Source organism: Vidua macroura, chromosome 2 (assembly GCF_024509145.1).
Source record: "Vidua macroura isolate BioBank_ID:100142 chromosome 2, ASM2450914v1, whole genome shotgun sequence".
In the NCBI taxonomy this organism is placed as follows: Eukaryota; Metazoa; Chordata; class Aves; order Passeriformes; family Viduidae; genus Vidua; species Vidua macroura.
The window spans coordinates 5,754,852-5,768,084 of NC_071572.1; the positions used below are offsets into that span (position 1 = coordinate 5,754,852).

The 13,233-nt window shown below is 45.7% G+C and overlaps 1 protein-coding gene across 4 annotated transcripts in view; it reads left to right on the forward strand.

Moving 5' to 3' along the window:
* The first annotated feature begins 3,545 nt into the window (after positions 1 to 3,545).
* The window catches only part of AGPAT3 (1-acylglycerol-3-phosphate O-acyltransferase 3), an 86,972-nt gene continuing 77,284 nt past the window's right edge, over positions 3,546 to 13,233 (forward strand). For all 4 annotated transcript variants that reach the window (XM_054004426.1, XM_054004452.1, XM_054004441.1 and 1 more), the window contains exon 1: positions 3,546 to 3,770. The gene's annotated coding sequence lies outside the window, so the exon portion shown is untranslated. The remainder of the gene's footprint in view (positions 3,771 to 13,233) is intronic.

Below are 13,233 nucleotides of genomic sequence, written 5' to 3' on the forward strand. Positions count from 1 at the left end.
TTTAGGACAGGATGTGTCAACACTAGAAAATGAGTGTTCTTGCTGTTGTGCTTCACATATGTGACCAAAGCTGTACATCTGTGCTTGCTGGAGCACCCCTGAATTTTGAAGAATAGATGAGCCCTTGTCCAATGTCAGCTTTAAGTATCCTTGACCATTCAGCAGCTTGTGCGGGACCTGCTGTATCAATATGCCAGTGATTGTCTGGATTCTTCTCTCTCCAGATGGGAACTGGGGCTTCTCTGCACTTGACTGGAAACAACGAGGAGCTGCCTTTGCACCAGGGTGTTGAACATGCCTTAGACACAGTTCAGTACTGAAAACTAATATGAAAACCTTCTCCAGTGATTTCTAACCAATGGTTTGAGAAGCCAGAATGAGATCTGGGGAGGGAGGGGCTCTAGCAGGTGAAATAGGTACTAAGAGAGTGTCTTCAAATGGACAGAAGATCTGCTTCTGATTATATTCACACTTTCAGAAAAATTGACAAGGGAAGATCAGTGCAGGAGACTTTCTTTCCAGGATACCCTGCAGACTTGTTGGGGTTCTCTGAAATAGCTGCTTCACTCATGCTCTTAAGTACATTTCAACTGCTTTGATGTGTTAAGGGGATTTTGCTCAATTGAAAAGGTTACTAGTGCTTTATTTGAAATCTTGCTTCATGCACACAGCAAATCCTTCTGTGGAAGAGTTTGTTTAAATCCTGCGGATGATAATGGATAATTATCAGGAAAGTTGCTCTCAGTTTCACCCCAGAGGTAATGGCCAGAACTTCAGAGAGCTCTCTTAAGTGCTGAGGAAGAGAAGATGTCATTTGCCAGAAGATGTCAGAACACAGCAGAGCAGGAATAAGGAAACTCATTTCTTGGCAAACTTTGTAAGTTTGTGTAAGTAATCCTACCTTTGGGGATTTTTAAAAAGCTGTTTCTGTGTTCACCATTTTTATTTCTAAACTCTAAAAGTACTTCCTTTTTATTTTTTTTCTTTATCTGTCTTATGCTAAAATACCCTGTGAATGCATCATCCTTTCAGGTTTTAGTTTTGATAATTTGATTTTTATGTTCACAACACTCTCACTGGACACAATAAGCACTGCAAAGTAGGTCTGCCAGTATGTAATAATATAGGGAATTTATACTTTATACTGTAGTTAAAATTTGGGTAGATCAGAAACAGGTCAGGCAAGCTTAATTGTCGTCCTGTTGGTGATACAATCTGAGTATTTTTCTGACTGAAGAATTACATCATGCTCCGTTTCTGCAGTCAAACTGCCATGAGCTACTTCTATGAGATCATTTCTCTGAATGAGCTACTTCTTATCTGGAAAAGGATTTGTGAGGTACACTAAAATTCACACAGAGAAAAAAAATTGAAGCACTACTCTATGAGCATCCTTCTCCTAACACAAAAGTTTCAGGAAAAAATGAGCTGCAAATACCTGTGTGGAAAATGAAGACAAAGAGGAGGCTCAGCACTTCAGAGCAACCGCAAAGGAATTGCCTTTGTCCTGTCTCCATTCCATGGGAGGTCTGAAATACACCTGTGACGTTCTCCAGGAAGCCAGGGAGGCTGCTGGAATTTATGCAGCCTCCTGTAAAGCCACATCAGCACAGGAGATCAGCCAAAGGGTTTGTGGTTGGCCAAGGCGGCGTGGGCTGAGCAGCATTACATGAGGCTGTCAGGACTGCCAAGAGGAGGCTGTGCTGGAGGACAGAGAGGGAAGGAAAAGGAACACACCCACCTGACCTAAGGCCATAAATCCTACAACTGGAAACCAGTTGAGAGTTCTGGGATGGCAGTAAAAGCACAGAAATAAAGGCATTTAATGGCACTTCAAGTAAACACAGAACATAAATATTTAGATATTCCTTGTGTGTACTTTTCAAAAGTAGGTCAAGTTATGATGTTCTGAATGTCATATATCACAGGCAAAAGAGGGAGAACATTTGGAACCTAAAACACAGTTAAATCCACTTCTTAAAAAATATAGGTCTGCCATAGCTGCTGAGGGTAACATTTGCTTTATTGTGAAGGTTCAGAGAACACTGTGACCCTCTCTTTCCATGTTACTGCCTAGTGTTAATCTCCTCAAAATCTGTATTCTGGAAGTACCTTTCAGAGGTAATGAACACATGTGATCTTGAAGAAAAAGCTTTAAGAGCTGCAAGCACTCACCATCTTGGAGATTATACCCAATTATTTAGAGGCATCAGTAAGGTGTTTGAAGGATGATGCTAGGAACAGGTATTTAAAAAATGCTCCGGTTTTTGGTTTTTTGTTGGTTTTTTTTTTGGTTTTTTTTTTTGTTTGTTTTTTTTGTGGTTTTTGTTTGTTTGTTTGTTTTGTTTGTTTGGTTTTTTGTTTGTTTGTTTTTGTTTTTTTGTTTTTGTTTTTTCCCAAGAAAAGGTCTTGGCTTCCAAGCTTTGACACTTCCCATGCTGCATCCAAGAAAGCAGAGGAAGACCTCCGTATCTCAATTCATTATTGCCCATAAAAACTCCTTCATGCTGAATTTCTCTGGCCAGGACAGACCTTGCATGCAATCCTGTCTGAGGAGAATGAGTATGATTCCAAACAAAACCATCGCCTTTTCAAACTTTGAAAAACGGACCGAACTCGTACTTTGATGTGTTCCGACCTGCTCCTTTATGTTATGTAAGAACAAAAACACACCATCAGTCTGCTGGTGTCACATTTGCACCAATCAAATAGCCCAGGTGCGATCCTGCTCCTTTTTCATGGAGCGCTTCTCCACCGCGCCCGGTCCTCGGCAGGGCACGGATTTGCAGCGCATGGAACGTCTGCAACCGAGCCCCCACGCCTCCATCGCTTCTCCTCCATCCCGCCCCGGGACTGTGCCATTTATTAACACCGCTACGTGCCTTGCTGAGAGTTTCCGTCATCGATCCCCCACGGCTCCAACTCCGCCTTTCCGCACACAGATCCCCCGCGCCCGGGAGCTTCGCCCACCGCAGCCGGGTGCCGCCCGCTCCCTCCCAGCCCCGCGGGGCGGCTGCGGCGGGGCCGGGCCCGCGGGCACCTCCCTCCCTCCCTGCCTGCATCCCTCCCTCCCTGCCTGCATCCCTCCCTCCCTGCGTGCCGCGGGATGCGCTGCCGGCCGGGCGGGCGCACAGGGACCGCGCTCCCCGGGGGCAGCGGCGGGAGCCAGAGCCATGTCTCCGGTGAGCGGCACGGGGCGAGCGGTGGGGCTGCGCGGGAGCCGCTCTCCCGTCCCCGGGCGGGGTAATCTCCCCACGGCCTCCACCGGCACACCGGGGCGCGGGGTGATGGGCGCTGGGGCGGGCGCGGTGCGGGCGCAGGGGGGGGGGGCGGCTCCGCCGCAGCGCGTCCCGCAGCGGCGCGGGCAGCGCCGAGCCCCGGCCGGGCGCTGCGGGGCGGAGCCGAGCCGGGCGGGAGGAGCGGCGGCGGCGGCGGCCGCTGCCGCCCCCGCTATCTGACCCGACCTTCCCCCTCTCCTCCTCCTCCTCCGCCCCCCGGCTCTCCTGCCCCCAGCGGCCCGGGAGGAACTGAACCATCGCCGCACAGGAAGTAGCGGCTGCGGGGAGCGGCGGCAGCGACAGCCGGGGCTGCCGCACTCAATGAGCGACGCTCCCGCAGCCGCCCGCCCCGCTCGCCCCTTCCCCGCCTCCCGAGGGCAGCGGCGCCGAGCCAGCCCGCCGCCGCCGGGGGCTGGAGGCTGAAGCGGGCAGAGGCAGCTCCGGCTCTTCCCGAAGAGGAGGAGGAGGAGGCGGCGGCGGCGGGGACTGCAGGTTGGTGCCGCTCCGCCGGCGAGGCGCGGGTACCGGGATGCGGGGGTGAGACGGGCGGCGGACCCTCGGCGGCCGGGGCAGCATCCCTGCCCGGCGCTGCCGCACGCCGGGGGCTTGGCCGGGAATCCCTCTGGAAAGGCCCCGGCGCGCCGCCCCCGCTGCGGCGGCTCGGGAGGAGCCGCGGCGGGCCCAGCCCGGCTCGGTCCGGCGGTGCCGGTGCCGCCGGCGGCGGCAGCGCTTTGTGCGCCGGCGGGCGGTACCCGGGGCGGGGGGACGGCGGCGGTGCGGGGAAGGGCGCAGTGGTCCCGGCTGGAACGCATCCTGCCCATCCCGGGTAGAGATGGACGCCGTCCCGGGAGCGCAGGCTGGCCGCTCGCTGCCGGGAGGAGGGCGGCTGGGATCCCCGCCGAGTGCGAGGGATGGATGGATGGACGGACGGACGGGCAAAAAGTGGGGGAGTGGTTTAAAACAAAAAGAAAGAAAGAAGGAAAGCCCGTTTCGGAAGAGCCGGGCTGTACCCGGGTGTACGGCTTGGGAGTGCAAAATGGAGAAGAGCAAACCCTATTGATCTGAGAGAGGCAACTAAATGAGATGCTGCTGTGCCTGGATTCTGTTCAGAGGATGCTGATGGATATATTAAGGTGTTAGCCTAACGTGTAGGTATCTAAATAAATGAGGACACTGATTATCCCCTTAGAGCTTTTAATACACTGTCTTCTGATGGAAATTTTTTGTGTTGAGATGGTTACCTGTTTGATGCCACACTTGTATGTTCTTCTCCTCCAATATTTTTTCCTCTTTTAATCTTCATATTTCCTCATTGATTAGGCAGGGAGCCTGTGTAGTATGAGAAAGGAAAGTGTCAGAGTTTCCAAGAATCTTGCTGCTCATTCTTCAAGGCAGCATAATATAATCTCATTAGCTCATCATGTTATCGTACTCATTAATTTCAAGGCCAAAATAAACTTCATGGCCTTTCCCCCTCTCCTGCTCTGAGGGAAACAGGCTGGAGTCCAAGATGGCATGTTTGCTGTCAGTGAATTGCTGATGTGCCAAGCGTGTTTGGGAGCAGAGTGGTAAAGCTCTCCTCTTGACTTGGCACTGTTTCTCTTGTGATGACGCTCTTCACTTGAGACTGTGCTTGAACCACAGGTCATTTGGGTGAAGTAATCTCAGATAGGTATCTGTGGGGTTTTTTTCAAAGCAGTAGAACTTGTACGGTTTCCATTAATTTTCTTGCAAGACTGCATCTTTGTGGGCGATGATGAAGTTAAATGGAGTTTTAGTTGAACTTTGAGCTGTTACAGGACTCCTTGTGCTGCGAACAGTTCTGACCCTTGGATTTTAAATGTAAATGTTCTAATATTTCCTGTAACTCACAGGAGCCTTGGCTTTTGGTTCCCTTTTGTGTACTCTAGTCTTCTTTCCCTTTCACATCTATTGTTACTGAGCCTTCATGACTAAGATTATGCTCATTACTTTCAGTATGGTTTTCAGCCTTTTCTAAGAGTAGTTTTATGTACTCTTAAGAAAGTCTCATTATCTCTTTCTTGCCTAATTCCCACCTTCACCTCTCCACCCTTATACACACAGTTAATTGGAGAAAGCAGGACAGAGAACAGTTGGTCTCCAAATATAGCTGGAATTCAACAAGCACAGGAAAAACACCTGACCAGATTGTCCCCGCTGAGCATGATAAAAATGGCAGGACCACTTATCAAAACTTTGTAGTGCAGTTTAACAATGCATTGCAGATAGCTCAGCTGAGAGTGCTCAAGTTGGGCCTGACAAGGGCTGAAATCAGAATGGGCTTTAGTTGAGGTAATGTTAAACAGAAAGAAAGAATGTTTTTATGTTTTTTCCTCTTCCCCTTGTGGTTTCTTTTATCTCTGAAGCGGTGCATTAACAAACCGGTCAAAATTCCACTTACAGGGAACTCTACTAGCACAAAGTATATGTTCTTTTCCCAGCCAGAGCTAAAGCTTTCTGCTCTGTGTTAATCTTCTTACAAAATGAAATTATTGCATAGTCTTGTGCTGGCTTCATTTTTTTTTTTCCTTTCTGCCACTGTTAGCAGAAAGATGCATTGTTTTCAAATCCTAAATGGTGTTTTGTTTACTTACAAAACTGTTACAGAATAATTGGATTTGAGGCTTACATTTTGTGGGGAACTAGTGTGAATAAAATATTGCTGTTAACTGTAATGAGTTCACCTGTTCTAAATTTATGATAGCCATAAAATTTGGGAGGCTGCTTCTATACTGTATTCAAATTAAAAAAAAAGGTTGCATTCAGTCTTGCTGCTTTGGCTTATGAGAACATAATTCTTGATAAGAATGGCCAGGCTACTGATGAAGAAACTTAATTATCATCTGGAGTGGTTAAAAATGTCCTGTTCTTTCACTGGGTTTTTAGTGTTCATACTTGGTTAGTGCATACATAGCCTGGTTATAGTAGATTCCTGAACAAAGACCCGTCTGGGCAATTGGTTCCTGGAGTGCTGAGAGATAAAGAACAAAAGAGATGACAAAACCCAAAGCGAACCTAGGACTTCATTGTTTCTCAGAGTGTTCTACTACCTTCTGCTGCAGAGACAGCAGTAATAAGTACTCTCTGTCTACACTTGCATTCCACGTTCGGGCCAGGGAGCTTTTGCTTGTGGGTAGCTCTTAACAAGTAATTGATAACATTTTTTTATTACCAAAATGAAAAGGAAGGGAATAGAGATATATTTCGAGGCATTATCCAAATTTCTCCTTTACCCATGATATTAACCAAGATAAAATAAGGAAAAGGAACACTAATCCCCGGGCCTGTGCTGCATGCTTGATGAAGATACTCTTAAATGTGTTGCATGAAAATCAGTTTGCCATCTGATGCAGGATCCTGGTAGGATTCCAGGCATGAGTCAGCACCTAAGTTAGGGACTGATTATCACTAGGACACAGGCACCTGTGGGAAAAATCAAGCTATCTAGGAAGTGTTTAATTTGCTGGTGTACCAAACTTGGTTTATTAATTGCAGAGGTCCAAATTTCAAATGGTTAAAAAGAAAGTGAACCCTTGCTTATGTATTTTTTTTGATACCTCCAAAGTCAGTGTATATTTATGATTTATCTATAACATTTCCTTGTGCCTGTGAGTCTGGGCACATATAAGAATATGCAAGACATGACAGTGATGAGAAGCTGAACACTTAGATGTGTGACACACAAGTCATAGCAAAGATAAAAGAAATATTTGTCTTTTTTTGTAAAGACCAATCTACAAGTGCTGCCTTTGGATCCAGTCCTTTGCAGCAGCTCTGCCTTCTGCTGTGCATGCATTTGCAGCTGTCTAACCAGCATAACTGTGCTGGATGGGATGTTTGTCTTGGGAAGCAGGAGACCTGGGTTTTGTTCTTGTCCAAATGAGTATTCAGTGTTATAAGAAAGAACTGAGAGCCTGTGGGGCTCCTTTTTGCAGATAAACCCAAGTAAAACCCAAATAGTTTTAGGAGGACAGTGCATTGACCGAGGAAGTGCTGGGTGGCAATTATGATGAAACTTTCCTGACCTTTTCCCTGGAAGGTATTGAAATAATTCACAGCTCAGGGTACATGAGGATACTTTGCACTGGACTGATGGGCAGAGGAGACAATCAGTGACTTTTCTGTTTTGTGCCTGTTTTGTGAAGGGGTCAGTGTTGAACTTTCTGAAGTTGTTGATCTTTATGAGACAAATGAGACAAACCTGGGGAAAGCAGGAATTGGTAGTACATCTCCTTGCAGTTGATAAAACAGCCCAGTTGCTCTTGTTGCTTTTTTCTCTTTTTTTTTTTTTTTTTTCCTCTTTCACCCAGCCCTTGTGGCTATTCTGAGCCATGCAACTTTAGGGAGAGCAAGCATGTAATTTTGGGCTTGTTCCTCCCCTGGGAACTTGGGACCTTAGCTCTGTGAGGCTTTCTACTGCAATGCTGTATTTTTTGTGCACCCATAGGTGCCAGTTCCTCTGTAGAGAGCCAGCATGAAATAGAGAATGGGCTTTCTGTTCCCTCTTGGATGGGGAATGAAAGCTGGTGTGCTGACTAGTCTTAATATTATCATTTATCTTGCAGTAGTATTAATAATGTGGTGTTTGCTTTCCAAACAAAAGATGTGGTTTGTGTCCCAAACAGTTTAAAGATCATTTGAAGCTTGGTGTAGTGGAAATCGTAGTTTTCTCTGCCAAAATGGGCTGCGCCCTGCGTTGCAACCTTGTTGCTTAATTGTGTGATAACTGCTGGAGTTTCAGATTGCTCAGGGGAAAAAAAAAAAAAAAAAAAAAAAAAAAAAAAAAAAGGAAATGCTTATCCTTGAAGTAGATGTTGATTTCCCTGTATTTTATGAGAAAGCAAAGGCATATAGATTCTTTATACATTTGGACTGAAATGGTAAAAGTTTTCCGTACCAATGAGGTGGATCCAAGTTTATTGCAGAACGTTTAGAATCCAACAGTGCCTGCGTATTCATAGGAAAAAAAAACCCCTATTTAAACTGCTACAAAGTTCTGCATCAATGCTAAGAGCTATTTAACGGTCAGGCATAAGCAGTATGACTTTGGACACTGTGTGTAGCAGCTCTTCTCCATGCAGCCTTTCTCATTTGCTGTAAATGAAATGAAATTTCGGTGATGTTTTTAGTTCCTTTTCTTCTCCTCCTGTTGTTCTTGTGTGTTAGCATTGCTTAGGTAATTATAGTGTGCTCACTAGAAGCCCTGTCAGCCTAAACGGAGTTCTTTGTAAAAAACATGGTGTTTCCCTTAATTAAGAGAGACTAGAAACAGCACCTGAATCTATTAATTAAATAGTCAAAATTGATCTCTATTTAGGATATATTAACAAGCAAAACAAAATACATTTCTGACTAAAATGTTGCCCAGAGTAAATGAGCTACTGTGAGGCAGGTTTGTTTTTTTTTTTTTTTTGGTGATGAAAAATAATCTATTGGTGCTGCAACTGTCACACATGCACAGTCATGCAAAATTCATGTGAGATAGTTCCCGATTCTATGGTACGGAGAACAATAGCCACTATTTCTTCTTCAGAGATGTTAAATAATCCTTGTGACAACCCTATGAAATGAGTATTGTAGTAATTTTGTATGGATGGCAAAACAATTAATCGGCATTGTCTCCAGCTGTACTGAGAAAGTGGGATTTACAGCGTGCCCGGGGCTTGGCCTGCTGCTGGAACTCCTGCTTGTGTGAGCAAAGGCTGGGAGAGCCTGTCCTGCTGCCTCTTCTGTCTCTATCTGTGCTGATGAAAACAATCTGCAGATGCTGTGGTCGTCAGCATGAAGGTGTGCAGGTCAGGGTATAACGTGCATGTCCTGATAAAGGATGGATTTAGCTCGTTCTGAATTATTCTGATCGCATCACTTCTTGGAGGAGAGGTGTGTGGAGCTGTTGGCTGCGCTGCCATCTGGGATGTCCATCTGAATGTGAAAGTTGGGTCTCTCAGACTGGCTCCAGAGCACAAATTCCCTCATTCATGGGATGAGATTCTGGCCAGACACTTCCCACTGGGGCCTTGCCAGCTTCGACTTGAGGGTGGTCTCCTGATTTCCTTTGATCTGAAAAGGGTGCAGATCCCACTGTTCCCTCTGCTGCATGAACACCAGCTGTATGTGCCAGCTGAAGGAGGTCTGGATAACCAGGACTTCAGTTCCTGTTTGGGTCAGACCAGTGTCACAGCTTTCCTGTGCAGCCCGACTGGAGCTGCTGAGATACTTGTGTCTCCTCTTCTCCTCCAGCAGCTCTGCCTGCTGGCCTTCCAGGAGTTATAAATGCCACAGCAGATGGCTTGGGGAGGCAGTGTCTGTAATTACTGCTGCAAGATTCCCTGAAGCTTGACTCTGCACAAAGAACGCTTTTTTCCCCCCTGGAGATTCAAAGTTGTCAGTTCTTCAAATGCAGATTTGGTCTTTTCAGGGGAACACGATAGAGGAAATGTGTGATTTATGTGCTGGTTCAAAAGAAGCCTGTCTTTCCTCTTGACATAATTAATATCATGCTTTAGTGTTACCAATTTACAGTCTTCTCTTGTTAGGTCAGCTTTTATGTTCCTGGTAGTGATACGGGCTAGACTGCTTATGGACCCAAGTTTTGGTAACAGCTGACATACTGCTAAATAACATGGCCATAACCAGTTTATTTGGTAGGTCGGTAACCTTCCAGCAGATTTCACTGTGAATGTTGTTCTCCCATCTGAGCAGGGATGTGCAGCTCTAGGTTTGAGACATTTTTAGTGCCTAAGGCAAGAGCTTGTCTCCCAGCTGTGATTGATTGACCCAAGGTTATGCTGCACAGTGTCTTCTCTTCTGTGGGCTCCTTGCTCCAAATACCTTTCTGAAGTCTTGATCTCCTTACCAGTGTGTCTGAGCTGAATTTTCTCCTCTTGCATCTCTGATGCTGATGGCCCTTGGGTTATTAACCATGTAGCTAGCCCGGTTTGAGTTATAAGAGGGTTGAAGCCAAAGGGAAAGAAAGGTTTTCATTTCCTGAGGTCAGTGAGGAGCCTGTGACCCAAATCAACCCCTGAGCGATGTTTTTGCCTTCTGGTGGTCAGAGCAGAGGTGGTGCCTCTGGTTTCTGTGTGGTTACTCATAGTACAGAGGGTTGGAGCCCCTCTCTTCCTATGGAGCACAGGAGTCTCATCTCTGAGTTTTTTTTTTTTTTTTCCTAACTTGCTTTGTTTGTAAAGTACATTTGGCCAAATGTATAAGTAGCAATGGGACTTTGGGCCAGATTGCAGATTGTTATTGATCTCTGTTTCCATGATGAAATATCATCACTGGGATCATGGGATTGAGGTGGCTTTTTTGTTTTGAGGTTTTTATCTTGTCTTTTTCTTTCCTGGCCACCCCATGGCAAGGGGACAGGGCCATGCCTTTTTGCAGTCTCTGTTCTGAACTTGAAAATGGTTTTCATGTTGAATTTGCCTGTGGTATTGCTCTTACTTGTGGAGAGGACAACTACTATACAACAGATGTATATCATATTTAGCTAGCACTGTAGCAAGGATGTCATTTGTATAATCTTTTAGGAGTTGAGATGGCTTTATCTGAAATAGGATGACTAAGTCAGTTTGGTTTTTATTGTCTCAAGTTGAGTTGTTTCTGTCAATGGAAGCTGAACTGGCTGGCCTAACACTCCAGCTGCATTCTTCCCAGCATCTTCTGTGCTGGTACAAGACCTATTGCTGCCAAACACTGCTGATTCCTTTCAAGCTTTCCTGCCCAAATATTCATTAGAAAACACTCCATGAGCCCTCTGCCTGCTCTGCCTAACACCACTGCCTAACAGCAGTGGTGCCTTACACTGAACTGCGAGGGCAGCAGCAGAGAAGCACCTTGGCTGCAGGTCACTGGATGTTAGACACCAGCAGCAGGGTCACAATGTGCTTGCCCTGGTCCTCTGCTCTTCCCTGGCCAGCAGTTGCTGTCTGCTGCAGGGATGTGTTGTGAGGTGGGGTGGATCTTGGCTCTGACCTGCTACCGATGTGCTTGTTTGCTGCCTGGGTCCTGCTCAGTCCCCAGAAAAAGCATTCAGCCTCACCTTTAAAAACTGGTTAAAAATGGCATTGCTTCAGCTTGTTTGCTGCAGAGGGAGCTGTGAATTGAGGACCATAACTTATGGTAAAGGTTTTCGGAGCATAGAGTCTAAATGAAGACATGTCCATTAAAAATGTATGTTTGTGGTGTTAGATGTGTACTGCTGCTGGCAAGCTCTCCTGGGTGCAGCACTGCCTATACCAAAACCCTCTTGATGATACTTCTGGTTTTTTTTTAACTTTGAAACTTTTGCAAACAAATTTCTAATATGGAGAAATTTAATTTTTGTCTGTGTACTGTAGGTTTTTTCCTGGTGTATTCCAGTGCATTGCTGGAGTGGTGTGTTGGCCTTTCAGAAGCAATATCATGCTGGAGAGCAAGAGCTGACCCAAGTGGTGGTGATGAGCCCAGGGGCACTCACAATATCACCCCAATTTTACTTCACAGTAAAAAACAAGTAGACACTGTTCATCTTTGAAATAACAGGACTGCTGTATGCAAGCACTATGAGCCTTACTTCATTCAATGAGCATTTACCTTTCTCTACAGCAAAAGCAAGTGGTATAATCCTTTCTTACCTTTCTTTTGTCTTGCACTGTTTGTATTTCATAATTTTTTAAATTTCCTAAACCTTAAACATTTTCTATTTCTGCCGTGATCTCAATGTTTTTTTTGGTAGATCTGGTCTGGAGGTTGAACCTTTGATTTTCCTTCAAGGCACTGAAGGGTGCAAAGGCTGTACTTTACATCCATCTACACTAACTCTTCCAATTCTAAACCTGTCCTGATGGCTCCCAAAGGAAGCTATAAACTGCTGTGAAGGGTTATCTGTGGGTAACTTGGCTTGCTGGGCCTGAGAGAGGAGGAAGATGTGGTTTTGTACAAGGGAAGCCAGCAGAAGCTTTACTGCCCTTGGCGTTGCATATGAAACTAGACTGGTTGCTCTTCACACCATTGCTGCTGTGAAGGAAGGCACATCCTTTGAGAACATGATTGAGTTGATAATGGCAGTGAAGACTTCCTTCTCAGTGAAAGAACATCCAAAAGAATGTGGTTTCACATTGGTTTAACAGGCATTTCCTCTGCTGATTTATTTTAATAAAATTTTGCCTAGATGGCTTTTTTAATTGAATGTTTAAGCAAGCTGAAAGCAGGCATTTTACTGTCTCTCTTTAATTTGTGCTGATACGTGGTTTAGCATAATTATTTTTTAATGACCTTTTTTAAAGTGTAGTGCCCTCATGCTCCTGACCCTCTCCATTCAAGAAGAAGTGGATTTAATTTGGAGAGAAATGTCTGTTGTATTGCTGCCCTGTGGCAGGGAGGTATGTGGGAGGGGTAGGCTTGGTAAAAAAAAAAAAAAAAAAAAATTTGCTGGCTTTTAAAGAGATGGGTTCAGGCCAAAAAGCATTGAGAATGGTCTGAGGCATACTGTGGTGTTTGTAGGCTGCCTTCTGAACCTCATGAATTTACTTCTAAATGTGAACCTTGCAGCATTGCACGGATGCCTTGGTTTTACTGGGTGACCTAAAATAACCAACATAGAGTTTTTCTCCTTTTTTTCTTCCCCCCCCCCCCCATTCCTCTCACGGGCCTGTCCTTTCTTGTTGGCCAGCATTAACTGTCCTGGATCCCTAAAGAGGGAACAGAGCCATGTTCCTCTCTTTTGAGGTTTCTGCCTGATCCAGTGTGTGGAATGGTGGAGTACTCCTGGGTGGGAGGATTTTGTCAGTGAGCAGATAAAACTGGCTCCCTCCTATATCTAGTTGGCTCCTTGCTCTTCCCCAGTGCAGTAGGAATACCAACACTGGGAAAAAAAGGTTGGCACAGTCATTTACAGTGGGATTGTTGTTTAGTCTGGAACCGAGGAGTCTGCTGGTACTCTTGAACTCTC